We start from the raw sequence: 13,206 nt of genomic DNA, 5'->3' as shown, positions 1-13,206 counted from the left end.
TCAATTATCTCAGGAGTTTTTCCCCTTTCATGTCAGCAATTAAATTAATGAAGAAAAAAAAAGTTCACTTTCTAAAGCTAAAGAGACACAGTCAAGCTTGAAGTAAATAAAAAAGGAACGTGACCAACTTGTTAACTATCAGGGAGGCCGTGGGCCTCAGAATCAGAAGACATGGCTGGAGGCCCAATGCCAATGAGCGACTGGCTGGTGACCTGGAGGAGGGTCGCCCTCACTCCCTGAGCTAGAGTGTCCCAGGAGCCAGGCTTTGCCATTTCACTGTGGGAGGATTAGATGACATGGAGTTTGTGAAGCAGACTCCCGTGGCCAGCCCCTTCCCTCTCCCTTGCCACTTTCCCAGGAAAGCAAATGATTGAGTAAGCTGCCTGTGTCCTGTGGGTCTTTGTTTTCCCAGAGCCTAGACCATTGAAGATGCTAGAATAGATCAAAAGGAAGGAAGAGTGAATAGGTGATCAGTGAGAGTTACTGGGTTTTGATCTCACTCTTGGGTTGGGTAGTTTAGGTCCCAGGAAAAGAGCAATCTCGGTGGATGGAGACCGTCCTGCTGCAGAGCTAGTCCGTGGGACAGCAGAATGGACATCACCATGGAGAGATGGTAGGAAGTGCAGGCTCTTGGGCCCCTCCCTGGTTCTACGGAGTTGGGATCTGCCTTGTTAACAAGACCCCAGGGAGCCAGGCAGGTGGTGCTCCCTGTAATCCCAGTGACTCAGGAGGCTGAGGCAGGAGGATCATTAGTTCAAGGCCAACCTTAGCAACTCAACAAGCCCCTAAGCAACTGAGCAAGACCTTGTCTCAAAATTTCAAAAAAGGACTAGGGAACTGGGTACGGTGATGCACACCTGTCATCCCAGCAACTCGGGAGGCTGAGGCAGAGGATGGCAAGCTCAAAGCCAGCTTCCACAACTTAGTGAGGCCTAAGCAACTCAAGGAGACCCACCTTGTCTCTAATAAAATTCCCAAAAGGGCTGGGAATGTGGCTTGGTGGTTAAGCGCCCCTGGGTTCAACCCCTGATACCAAAAGAAGGAAAGTCCCAGGGAACCGTATGTGCATTAAAGTTTGAGTACAGAGCCCTTGACGGTGAGCACAAGAGTAGGAGATTGACCTGCTGCGCTGACCCAGGCCACCTTCACCTGGCTTTGGTCTCAGGGGAAGCCCAGCATGAGAGCAAGAACAGAGCAGGGCAAGTAGGTCTTTGCTGCTCTGAGGTGGGGAACAGCGCGTTCATGACAGGTCAGTGGGGACACATTTCCCCTTCTGTTGACACACAGCAATATCCTGTTAGTGGCACTCTTCCCTCCAAATCCACTGAAGACTGTGCCGCGCAGGGTGCAGAGCTCAGCAGGGTGCAGAGCGGGGCCCCTGGCCACAAGGGCCTTGCAACATCCCGGTCAGCAGCCGAGGTCCTGGGCCGTGTCCTTAGTTGCTCTGGGCGCACAGGTAGGCATGTAGAGCTGAGGTTCAAGTTCCGCGCTCTGGATTCTGCAGGGCTGCGTCTCAACAGCTGCTCTCCCCTCCCTTCCAGCTGCACTCCAACTCGGCTGCCGGGTCCCTCCTGCAGACCCTGCCACGAGAATCAAGAAGCGGGCACCTCCTCCCCTCTGACCACTAGGAGACCCCAAACCGCAGTGGTGTGCCAGCCAGACCGCAGGGGCCCCCTGTGTCACCCCAGCACCCCCTCCCCCTTGCTGGCCAGAGTGAACATTCTCTGAAGGGTCTTTTTCTCAGGGCGCAGAGCCCTGCTGACTCCAGGTAAAAGTAAATTCTTCTTCCTTCGGTCTCTGCCTCTATTCCAGAGAAACAGATTTTACTCTGGGCAGAAAAAAAAGAGAATAATTTATTTCCAGGTACTTTTCCTCTCAGGCCTTTGTGCTTGAGGAGCGGGGACCCTGTGAGAGGCTGAGGGGGTAAAGCACTCTGGGCTCGGGAGAGGCTGAGGCTCTAGTCTCCAGGGCTGTTTGCCCTGGGGCGAGATGATGAACCTCTCTGTGCCTCGGTTTCTCCTAATGCACAGCAGAGATGATGAGAGCATCCACTTCTTCCGGGTTTTGTGAGCATTAAGTGAGTTTATATTTGTAAACTGCTGAGAACATGCCGGCCACACCAGGTCTTAGTAATAAGTCTTTTAAGTCTTTGTTAAATAATATCCTTCTCTTGTCTTCACATCTGGGTCACCAATACGTAAGCGTCTAGTAAGTGACTTTCAATTGAAGAAGGGAGGGAGGGAGGGAGCCGAGTCTCGGGGGACATCTTCTTTGGCTCTTTCTCTGTGGCTAGGGGACTGGCACTAAAACTTCAAGGATGACAAAGCATTTGCCCGATGACCCTGCAGCCCCTGGGTATTTCCCATCTCGTTCCCGCGCTCTCCTGGCTGTTGGGTGACAACAGGATGGGTCATTCCCTACCCTGACCCCGCGGTCCCCCAGGCTGGGCACAAACATGCCACCCAAGGAGCTCCTCCTCCTTCAGGCCAATGTCAGCGGGGCTGCCCCCTGCAGAGCCTGTGGGGGGTGCACCTGGGGCCCCCGAAATAACAGGCCCCTGCCCCAGCATGTAGGTCCTCGCTGGGCCAAGCAGCTGGCTTTCTGTCTGTCTGCGGCCCGCCCCTTTTCATCTTGAAGGAGAGACAGCCTGTCAAAGCGGCCCCGGGGCTGGCTGCCTGCAAGGCTTCCAAAGGGCAGAGATTTTATTTTTCTTTGCTCCTTGTGGTTTTCTGAAGAGACACTGCACCCTGTGAGCATTGGTAGGAGGAGCGGCGGAGGGTGTGCACGGCACCCCTGCTGGAAACCAGGTCCCTGCCCAGGAGCTGCTCAGCGCAGCACAGGGTGGCGCCAGCACCTCCTAAGCCCATGGGCCGGGCTGCCTCTTTATCAAGTGCTTCTGATAAGGGAGAGTTTGCAGAGTGTTCAGAATCTCCTAGATGGTTCATTCAAAGTCATCATGTCTTACCCACACTGGGAACTCAATCTATTATATGCATACACACACACAATAAATAAATGAATAAATGTTCAATACCAATCCTTTCAATCAATTCTCTTTCATTTAAATCCTTTTTGTAGGGCCATGGGGTACTCAGTGGTAAAGCTCTTGTCTTTCATGTACAAGGCCCTTGGTTCAATCCCTAGCACTAGAAAGAAAGAAAAGGAAGAATGAAAAAAAGCCCCTTTGTGTACATGAATATATATATATATATATATATATATATATATATATATATATCAGTCAGGTTGAGATGAGTTATGCTGCAGTAATAAACAACCCCATATCTCCGTGGCTTGAAAAATGTTCCTCAGGGTCAGCAGGGGGAGGGAGGGTGCTCTCTCCAGGACCCAGGCACCTGGAGAATCCAGTTAGAATGTTGCCAGCATCATGGCAGAAAAGAAGAAATGCATGGAAAGAATCTTGAGCATTAAATAAGCTAATACATTTGAGTTAATATATGAGTTAATATATGTAGAATGTGTGTTAATAAATGTAATATATGTTACTTCTCTAACTCTTAAATTTCCATTCCTGCCTACATTTTATTGGATAAAACCAGTCACATGCCTTAGTGCCCTTGTGAAGAATGGGTCACATTCAATGGATGGTGACATCTGATGGGCCCATTTGTTACACTGTTGTACCTGTGATTCCTCACACGTACTTCTTCTGTAGGTTTGATGTTATGATATAGATAACTTTTTTTTGTATTTGTTTTTGAAGCACCGTGTGATTTTAAGAATCATTATTGGAAAGGGAGCGATGAAGCGGTAATACCCATCAATTGCTCTAGGATTTCTCAGCATGGAGGCATCAATAACGCTATGATAGTAATACAGAAAATACCCCGCCTCTGTTTCCCTGTACAGTGAGGAGCTGTTTATAGCTCTGATTTCAAAGAAGAACATTTAGCTCCTCTACCCAAGCACAGTCACCAGCCCTGAGTCCCACAGAAGAGTGTTCATTCTGCAGGAAGGATTCTAAAGCTGAGGGGGACAGGGGAGCAGCCACAGAGCACTGGAGTGGGAGGAGAGGAGGTGGGGGGGCAGAGGGGGAATGCACACGACCTTCACGTGCAGCAGGATGAACCGGAAGGAAGCAGCATGTGTCCCCTTATGAGCTTGTACAGAAGGAAAGCTTGGGATCTCAGAAGCAAGACGTGGTCACACCGATTAGATTGACACAGCACAGGGCCCCTGACTCACGTAATCCAGACCAGGACGACTCCCTTAGCCGGTGCCTTGAGCAATCCGTGCCGCGTTCTCAGTGAACAACTGGAGACTGAGACGGTTTGGGGAGTCTGAATAATCCATATCTCCTCTGGAAGTGCCCAACCATGAAATATCTTTTGGACCCTAGGATCCTTCCTCGTGGTCACCACTGTTGGTGCGGGGGAGTCACTGGGTCTGAGATGAACTAGTCCGCAGTCCTGGCTGGTCCAGTTGGGTCTGTTTCTTAAGAGTTTAAAGTAAAAGCCACAGAGCAAACATGTAAATTGCTTCGTCTGATGAAAGCTGGTCCCTCATTGGTTCATTCACTCAACTGATTTATATTGAGTGTCCAGCGGGGGAGACGGGACCCACAGTTCCTACTTCACAGTCTCCGATCCCATGTGGCCCAAGTCCTTCATCTTACATCCTGGTGGTTCAGGAGAGCAGCAGGAACGATTTGAGGCTCCTTATTCTGAAGCTCAGACCCTATTAATTGTTTTGCCATTTTAATAAATTTCTTAAAAATTTAAATGGCATCATTTCCCCAAGTGCGGTTCTATAAAGACATCTGGCTTGAAAGCCTCTTCTGATTATTTCAATGAAGAGCGAAGAGAAGGGGGGAAAGTGGAACATTCCATTCCTCCCCGACCTCCTGACAGCTAATTTTGACTGCAAGTTCTGCGTTTCACATAAGGAAAGAGTTCCCGGGTTCACATCCGCCGTCCCCGTCTATCACAAAGCACGGAGCACAGGCAAACACACAAGCCTTGGCAGATGCTTTGGGCATGTGAGAAACGCAGAGACAGACACTAAATGTCACTCCTGCACAGTGCCCTAGGGTGGGCCCCCATCTCGATTGTCACAGTTTCCAACCCAGGTTTTCTGGGGGAGTTCCAACTTAAAATAGCCCCTTTTGCTGTCCCCAGAGGCACCGATCTTTTGCAGATTGCACGCCCAATTTCTGGTTTAGGAAGCGCTATCACTTTACCAACATGTACCCTTGGATGTGCTCTGGGGGTGCCCCCGAGCCAGCTGGCCACTTCTGCAGTGAGAGGCCTTCTTGTCTGAAATTGAGGATAAATTAAATAACTGAAAGGAGGAGAGACGGGCGGAGGGAAGAAGAGAAAGGTTAGGCGAGGGCACCCCACCTCATTTTAATGATCTCCAAATTCCTAGGAATAGTCACTCTGCGGTGACTGCCCCATATAATGGTTCCCTAAAGACTCTGAAATTGCCACCTGATTAATGCCTCATATTTCCAGCCAGAGATATCGCTGAAAAGACATTCAGTTAATGGTGTGCACGGTGGCTGGAATCATTAGGTAGTACAGCATGATGTGTCCTCAGAGCTTCTCGGGGCTTGGCACATAATAGATGCTAATTTAAGGGATGGAAAGTATAGAATCCGATCTTTGAGTTGATAAGGCCAATCCCAAGGACGAGCACATTCTTCTCTTACCTTTCTCTGCTCAAGTGTGGTCAGCGTTGGTTTGGCTGCTGCTTATCTAGGGTGCTTGGCCAACTCTGCAGCAGGAGGGCTGTTATGAATCTTCCTATCACAATTATTTTTGTGAGACCAGGCCATGTGCCTCCGCCCAGCGGCCCTGGGCAGACTCTAGTTGAGAGCATCTTTTGAAAGCCTCTCAGGTCTGGCATTTGGAAATCCATCCAGGTTCACGGTCATAGGCAAGCAGAGCCCACACTAAACCTGTCACAGGGAGCAACCAGAGACCCACTCAGAGGTTTCATCCTAAGGAAACGCTGTTCATTTCTCTTTGCTCCCTCCTGGGCTCTGAGCTTCCTTCCCAGTTGCTAAAGGTCAGTCTTGTCTTTTGTTCAGTAACTGGGAAGTCTTGTATGGGATTTAGCCTCCATTGGTTGTGCTGTATATTGTATTTTTGTGTCTCCTTTTTGACTCTTTGTTTTTTTTTTAAAGAATAAGATGACGGCTTTAGACCTTCTTTTTAGAGTGACTAACATCTTGATTTGCTTGGGCTTTCCCAGTTTTACCACTGAAAGTGACACACAGTGGACGCCTGGGAAACCAGGTGCTGGGCCTCGCCTTCCTCCTTTACCCCTGCCTCCTTCCTCCTCTCAGTTTTAATCCTTTCTACCTGTTCTGTCCCTCACGCCCCACCCCGACGTGGCTGAGGCCCCTCCCCAGGAGTGGGTGCTTCCTTGCTTGAGGCAGGCAGGGGCTGGACCCGTCCCTGGCCTCTCTCAGCCCTCTTAGGTCTCCGGGGGCTACTGGCCATGGCTCTTTGGGGTCCTGAGTTTAATAAAAAGAAGTTTAAATTGACAGGGATGAAGCTGCGTTCCGAGGACAGAGACCCGCTAGTCAGACCTGTGTGGCCTCTGGTGCTGTGTGAGAGGACAGGTCCTGCCAAGACATGCATGGTGACTTCTCCAGGGCCTTCTTCCCTGGAGTCCCCCCTCCACCCACTGCCATCACTGAAAAGCAGGTGGGAGCACTGAACCCCTGTCCCTGTGTCCACACCTCTCCTTTGCTAGGTTGGCTCACCAGCCCAAGGGCACACGCGTCCCAGGAGCGTCACATTATCTCAGCTTTAAGATAAGATCATTCCCAACAAGGGGCTAAGGCGGCCTCCCCAGGCGACCTCAGCACAGTGTCACCCAAACCTCCACCATACCCACACATGCCACCATCAGTCACCTGTGACATTTCTGCAATCCGTAGCTATTAGGATTAAACAAATTGACTTTTTGATTTTTTTAAAAAATACATTTGTTTTCAAAGAAAGCTTTGTGCAACGTCTATGCTTCATTTTGATAAAAATGTTGTTATTTTTTTCAAGAAAGGGAACTTTTTTTCAAGATTCCAAATGTCACATCTGTGTCACCTGCCATTAATATGAGAGTGAAAATAAACATCATGCTGTTTTCCACTTGTACACATCCTAACTGAATGGAATGAATCTTTAGGAGAAGCGTTTTCTCTCCCTGTCTTTGAATGCCCAGGGGTTCTTCTCCATTCTAAGCCCAGATACATACATGTGAAATATAAATACATACAACACATCTCCATAGCTCTTGCCATGTGTCCTGTGTCACTTGAATGGTTTTAAAAATACAATATAGTTGATTCTTTTTATCAATCTTTCAGGGTAAAGTGGGTTGTTGTTCTCCCCATTCTGCAGAGGAGAACACTGAAACCCAGCACAGGCCGTGACTGCCCAGAGCTCACAGCTCACAGGTGGCAGAGCTAGAATTTAGTCCTGTGCCTCTGGGGAGCAAAATATATGCTTATCCCAACTGGAGCACAGATTGTGGCTTAGGAGAACCACTCACCATCCAAAGAAACCATGTTTCTTGGAGAAATGGTTGATTCCATGTCTGGGACAGGAAGTGCAAGGTGACCTTGGGCCTCTAGCACCTCCATTAACCAAGGAAAAGAGTCCTGAATCCAGCCTCATGGGGCTCGTAGTAGATAAATCTAAAAAGATTTTAGCATGAGAAAATGACAATTTGATTGCAATACTTTGACTAAAAATCCATGAACCCATAGGGACGCTGGAGGCAGAGAAGGGGAAGAAAGGGGAGAGAGAGAGAGAGAGAGAGAGAGAGAGAGAGAGAGAGAGAGAGAGAGAGAGAGAGAACAAAGAAAAAACTTATTTAAGAAAAAGAATCATATCAAATAACATAGAAGGAGTTGGGAAGGAGAGTTAGACAAAGTACCGTTTAAACTTGCGATTGAGTGCTCCTGTGGGGCCTGAGTTAGTGAGTGAGTGGTGGATGCTGTAACTGTTTGGAGAAACCGTCTGGAGCTGGCACATCGCTGTGGACACCTTCCTAAAGCACAGGGGGTAGAATGTGTCTTCACCAGGGGGATCTGGTGTCACCCCCTTGACCGAATGACAGGTTCTCTCTGTTGACATTACGTACCTCCCAGGGTGGTGCGGTATGAGGCACAGAGCATCATCCATCAGGAATTCTTGCTAAGCTGCAAATCACGAACCTGTTAGAGTTAACTAAACCGAATCTGACGTAGACCCACGTCTACTTTATTGAAAATATGGGGGACAGAGGAAAACGTCAAATGATGACATGGAAAGGCCATCAGACAAATGGCAGACATGGGAAATTCTCTAGGACAACCAGACCCTTCAAAAGCCAATGTTGCAAAGACATTTGTATGTGGTGTTCTGGGCTAAAAGCTGCGTCGGTGACATAAAGAATGTCCTGTGGTGCCTGGGTTTTTATTGGATGGTTATTTAAAAAAGCTTTGAAATGCATTCTTGGAACACATGAGGAAATTTGAACTTGGAGGTTAGATATCATGGGGCCTTTGCTCGCCATCTTCCGTGTAACAATGATGCTGTGGTTGTGTAAGAAAGTTCTTAGGAGACTGAAGTAGTTAGGGGTAGAGTCATGATGTCTCTGACTTTAAATAGTTTAGAAAATAAACACAGAGAGCTGCGTGAGAGCTGGCTGCATGGGTCGATAGGAAACACGCGGGAACAATGCAGGCACTGGCCCAGCGGAGTCACTGCAGTGTTGAATCAAGGTGGGATTGGTGCTCTACTTTCGTGCCTTTTCTGAATATTTGAGCGTTTTCATAACATCAACTTGGGGCAACTAAAACAGAATTTTCACTTTTGCCAACCCTGCCATGCGGCCCAGTTGGAGGACAGCTGGAGTCCCCTGCGAATCTGACCTCTAAAGTCACCTGGTTGGGCAGCAGGACAGGAACGTGAGGCACTCGGTCATCTCACAGTCCAGGGATCACGATGGTTCTGTGGGGCTGTGCTGTGACCCTGTCCACTGGAGCAGGGGGCTTTCTAGGGCAGAAACACTGAGTCTTGTTGCCTCGCCTCCCCTGGCCTGCAGGGCTCTGACCTCTGTACCCAGTGCTGCAGGGTCTCCTGGCCCTCGCCCACCCTCTGCTTCCAGTCTGTCTACACCACAGTTTGGAGGCTCTGAGTCACCTGGGTCCTTTAGCCACCAGCTAGGAGCCACCGTCCTCTTCACTCTGAAACTCAAAGCTCTGTCATGACATGCATTCATTGATACGTCCATAAATCTGCCTGACCAGGGAGACCGCGGGCAATCCCGCCTGGCAGGTGAGGCAGTGGTGGGACTCCTGGAATTGGAAGTTAAGGGCTAGTGTCTGCAGCCAGGAAGGCTGTCATAGATCTTCCTATAACAATGATTTCTCTGAGACCAGGCCATGTGCCACCAAGCATATGCCTCCGCCCAGCAGCCCTGTTTATCATGGCTAGGTTAGGTAGCTAGTAGGGCTGGCTGGGAAATGAGCCCATATTTGGAGAGTAGCGTGAGGGCAGGATCATCAGGGGAAACGCCTCCCAGGAGGCATCACCTGGTTTGAGACTGGAAAGATCCCGTCTACTCCCTGGAGTCACCTCAGTCGGGTCTGCCAACTGCAAGGGCTGTCCCCACCCACAGCATCCAAATTCCCACCTCCTGGGGACCCCCGGCCTCCACATTTTAAAACATCCCAGGAGAGTCACAGGTGCAGCCAAGGCTGAGAAGGGCTGATCTAGAGGTTGGCACTGCACGGACCAGGGGTCCCCACGTATTCCTGGAGCAAGGGTCCCCGGCCCCACCGCCATGACTCCTGCTCCTGCCCAGATGAGACCAGGGGAGGGGAGCTCAGGAGAGCTGTGCTCAAGGGGAGGGTGAAGGGCAGCCTTGGCCTCCGGGTTCCAGGGAAGCCAGGAGGGGACTGAGCAATGCTGCCTGTCAGCCCCTGGTGACAAATGACATTCCGACCAGGATCTCCTTAGATACTTCTAAGCTGAACCCTGCAGATAGCTATCAAAAGACCAACCTGTCCTCCAAGATTAACTACTCTGGAGAGAGGAAGAAGCCCAAGCCCCGGCTGGGAGCAACTCTGAAGCCCTCCTGCCCAGCCTGCCCTCTGGGGGACGTGAGGGGCCCAGGGAGCTGCCCTCTCCCCATGCCCTGCACAGGGGGCCTGGGTGGCTCTTAGCAAGGTGGCCTTCCCTGTGTCCACCCACTGTTCTCAGCTCCCTCCCTCCCCAGCTGATCAGCTTCTCTTTCCATCGCTCTTGCTGAGCTGGGGCCTCCATGGGCATCCTCCTGCTCTTTCCTCCTGCTGTCCCCTTCCTCCTCTGTCTCTCCCAGGTCTCTCTGCCTGGCTTTCTGCTGTGCACCTGGGACTGCTGCTCCTGTCTGCCTGGCCTGCCTCTGGGACTCCTCTGTCTCCCTCTGTCTCTACCATGTACCTGTCTCAAGTCTCTGCCCTACCTCTGTTGCTACCTGGTCTCTGCATCTCTGTTTCTCCCTCTGAGCCTCCATCACCTCTGTCTCTGTGTCTCTCTGTCTCTATAGCCTGACTTCCTGTGTCTCTCTGTCCTCTGCCCTCTCTGGCACTGTCTGGAAACCTCAGTGGGGGCTTCTGGGAGGGTAAGACAGCATGTTCAATACTTCTAGCATTTCTTCACCCTCACGTAGTACTGAGAATTGACAACTCAGGAGGTCAAGACAGGAGGATTGCAAGTTCAAGATCAAACTCAGCAACTTACCAAGACCCTGTTTCAAAACAAAAATATGTCTCTCTGCTTTTCACACCCCTGCTTTGATGTACACCTCCCTCCTGTCTCCCACCCCATGTTCCAGTATGTGCTCTCACCTCCCATCACCTCCCGCTCACTGCCCCCCTCCTTTCCTTCCTGTCTCCCTCCTCCTTCTCCTCCTCTCCCTTGTCTCTGCAGTGCTGCTGGAGGGAGGAGCTCCCTGATTCTTGAAGCGGGCAGGTCCCCAGTGTGACCCTGGCCTGCTGCTGCCTGGCCCCCTGCCACCTCCCATCACTTCCTGCTCTTTGCTTTAAACAAAAGAAAAACAAAAGAGAAGAAAAGGAAGGGAGAGGAGAGGAGAGACATGCTTCACCCTCAACCCACCTTGCCAGTCAGTGCCCGCAAGTGCCCATGCCCACAGTGGAGGGAAGCTCAAAGGGAAACAGGCCAGTCACGAAGCTGCTGGACATGTTTGCGGCCCGTCAGCCACAGCTGAGATTTAATAACTACACGTGGCCTGCTGTGTGGTCTGTATTTATAACTCGTTTCCACAAAATTCTTACAGCGTAGGTATCATTGTCCCCCTTATTCAGGCAGGTTTCAGAGACAGGTGTCAGAGACGTTAAGACACCTGCCCAGGGCCACACAGCTACCCAATGGGACAGGTGGAGTTCAAGTTCATTCTAGGTGGCCTGGAGATCCTGCCCTTTCCATTGAGTCCTTCAGAGCCGTGCTTCCCAGCCAGGTCACCAGCTCTTTAATGAATGTAAATGAAGTAAAATTTAGAATTGAGTTTCACTGGTGCCACCAGCCCCAGTAACCACATGTGATAGCGGCAGCCATGGTGGACAGGACAGACAGAGGACATTTCTATCAACGTGGTGAGCTCTGTTGTACATAAACACAGGGGAGATTTGCATGGTCTCTGTGAGAATAGAACACAGGAGGATATTGAAATGGCCTTGGGTCACCGTTACTCCCAGTCTTGGCTGGGTGCGGGGTTGCGGGGAAGACCCCACAGCGCAGCAGCCAGCCTGGTTTTCTACTGCCCCCAGGCTCACAGTACTGCACACCCTGTCTTCACCACCGTGTGTGTCTGCATTTCCAAGGAGCACGGGGCTGACGTGGGGGGCAAATTATCCATCCTTCTGCAAGGCAGGAAGAACAATCTTATGCCAGAAATTCAATGTCCTTATTTCAGCTGGCGTGCAGGACTTTGAACCCTTGTGCAACACGAGCAGCTTATCTTGTTCCACTCTATCAAAAACATTTCATAATGCCGTTGCCTTCCGCAAGGTCACCTTGAAATCTCTCCCTTGCTAGAAGCATCCTGAATCTTCCTTAGCCTAATAGAAACATTCTGGAAATCTGAGTAGACTGGCCTTGCTCAGCCTTGTTCCCTCTCTAAGAAAATTGCATCTTGCCTCTCTGTAGCAAGACTCCATGTAAAAGGAGTGATTCCCCTTTCTTGCTCGCTCACCATCTGGGCAGTGGTCACACCCCAGCAACCCCTGGCCTCACCAGCTCACCCCGGAAGTCCTGGATCCTGCAGATGTCTCTGCAGGGAGATGGATTCTCAGTGGTCGTTGAGGATTTCCTAAGGGGTTTTGCCGTAGCTTTCCAGTGCCCTGGCTGTTCTGCTGGGCACTGATCACCCCTGCACTCAGCTCTTCTCAGCTGGTGGCTCTGTGGCCCCCTGGGCTCAGAGGCTCCCTACTTTGGTGGCCGCCATCATAAGTCTTCCAATGCTCCAGGTAACTTACGGTCCAGGGCGGCATGGAGACCTGCCCTCTCTTTTCTCTTAGCTTGATGCCCTGCTGGAAGTGACCCAGGGCAATGCTCTGTGGGGTCCCAGTGTGGGGCAGCTGTCCTGAAGCTACTGTGCCGGGTGTGATCTTCATCTCGCACAGAGCACTGTGTAGTGGTCGGCCGTGTTAAAGAAATTGGTGACACTTGTTCTGGGGACTTTGGAGTAAGAGAGCAAGCTCAACTTCAAGTTCAATAAGGAGAAGTGGGAATTTAGAACTGAGGGCCAGAGAGAGGCGGAGATGGGCTAAGAGGTCAAGAGATTCTTTGATCAACTGACCTAACAAGAGTTTTTCTGAAGACGGACCAGGTGAGCAGATCCTGAGCTCGGGGATTTTCCCTAAATGGACTCAGTAGGATTCTTGTGGAAACTGGAATAGAGGGGCCTGGAGGGAGGAAAGAGACCAAGGTCAAGGTCTAGTCAGAGGACTCTGAGGAGCCAGAGAGGAGTCAGGTCAAGGAGGGTGTCTGTCCATAGCACGTGACCTGGTGACTCTGGTTTGAACCCTCACTGTGCTGGCTGCGTGACCTGAGGGAGGTCACTTAGCCCTCTGCGTTCTCCTCTGTCCAGTGGGGAGCAGCACTGACCTCCCAAGTGCAAAGGCTGAATTGGTTGTTCCCACTGCTCTGGGCGTGCTCTTTGGGCTTAGAGACTGCTCCTGGGTTCGGT

At 50.7% G+C, this 13,206-nt stretch overlaps 1 pseudogene; it reads right to left on the bottom strand.

Annotated features, from left to right (window-relative positions):
* The window catches only part of LOC101955963 (antigen WC1.1-like), a 120,400-nt pseudogene extending 107,769 nt beyond the window's left edge, over positions 1-12,631 (bottom strand).
* Positions 12,632-13,206: the final 575 nt, after the last annotated feature.

This window comes from Ictidomys tridecemlineatus, chromosome 6 (genome assembly GCF_052094955.1).
Source record: "Ictidomys tridecemlineatus isolate mIctTri1 chromosome 6, mIctTri1.hap1, whole genome shotgun sequence".
Lineage (NCBI taxonomy): Eukaryota > Metazoa > Chordata > Mammalia > Rodentia > Sciuridae > Ictidomys > Ictidomys tridecemlineatus.
This window is presented reverse-complemented; position numbering and strand designations above follow the sequence as displayed.